The 796-nt window shown below is 34.9% G+C and overlaps 1 non-coding gene across 1 annotated transcript; it reads left to right on the top strand.

Moving 5' to 3' along the window:
* Positions 1–723: 723 nt before the first annotated feature.
* Positions 724–796, top strand: trnaf-gaa (transfer RNA phenylalanine (anticodon GAA)). Its single transcript has one exon. It is a non-coding gene; the product is annotated as a tRNA-Phe (tRNA).

The following is a 796-nucleotide window of genomic DNA, read 5'->3' as shown; positions in this document are numbered from 1 at the left end:
AGTTGAACCTCTCTGGGGACCTCGGCACAACGAAGGGTTTAGGACTGGGTGGGCATCCTAAATCTCCTCACAAGTGAGATTTATAACTCCCACCTGTATTGCAACAACTCCATTTGTTTTTCTACTAAATTCAATTACTGGAATCAAAAACAAGGACAGAAGTGACTTCAGAGGAGTCTTAGCAGACCGATGTGATAAAGGAGATGAAAGGTAAAAGGACCGGTGTTTAACCCAACGCAGAAAACTAATAATGATGAAGGGAGGGGGTGTCAGTGAGCAGTGGAAGAAAACAACTCACCCAGATTAGGTCTGGATCCTTAAGTGCTGAATTATGGTTGTGTTTATTGCTGAATTGAAAGCAGGCAAGCAGTGAGAATATGATTACACGCAAATTAAGAAATTATATTTTAAATTTTTTTTTTCCTGGATAGTTTCAGCTTAAGAAAGTTGATTATATTGTAAGTAAGTATGTAAAATTTATTTATATAGCACTTTTCACAGATAAAATCACTTTTTTATAGTACTTTATAATGAAACCAGAAATTAAAAAAAAAAATTAAAAAATAAAATATTGCTGAGATTCCTTTTATAGCTTTTAAATCAAAGCAGACTTTTTGAAGGATTATCTGTCTTTAATTCTGTAGCCCAAGTTTTATTTTAGTCCAAAACTTATGCATATTGGCATCCAGAAAGTATGTTAGTAATATAATATCAGCATATATTGCCGAAATAGCTCAGTTGGGAGAGTGTTAGACTGAAGATCTAAAGGTCCCTGGTCCAATCCCGGGTTTTGGCA

The sequence above is a fragment of the Neolamprologus brichardi genome, chromosome 5 (genome assembly GCF_056152115.1).
Source record: "Neolamprologus brichardi isolate AB-2024 chromosome 5, ASM5615211v1, whole genome shotgun sequence".
Lineage (NCBI taxonomy): Eukaryota > Metazoa > Chordata > Actinopteri > Cichliformes > Cichlidae > Neolamprologus > Neolamprologus brichardi.
This window is presented reverse-complemented; position numbering and strand designations above follow the sequence as displayed.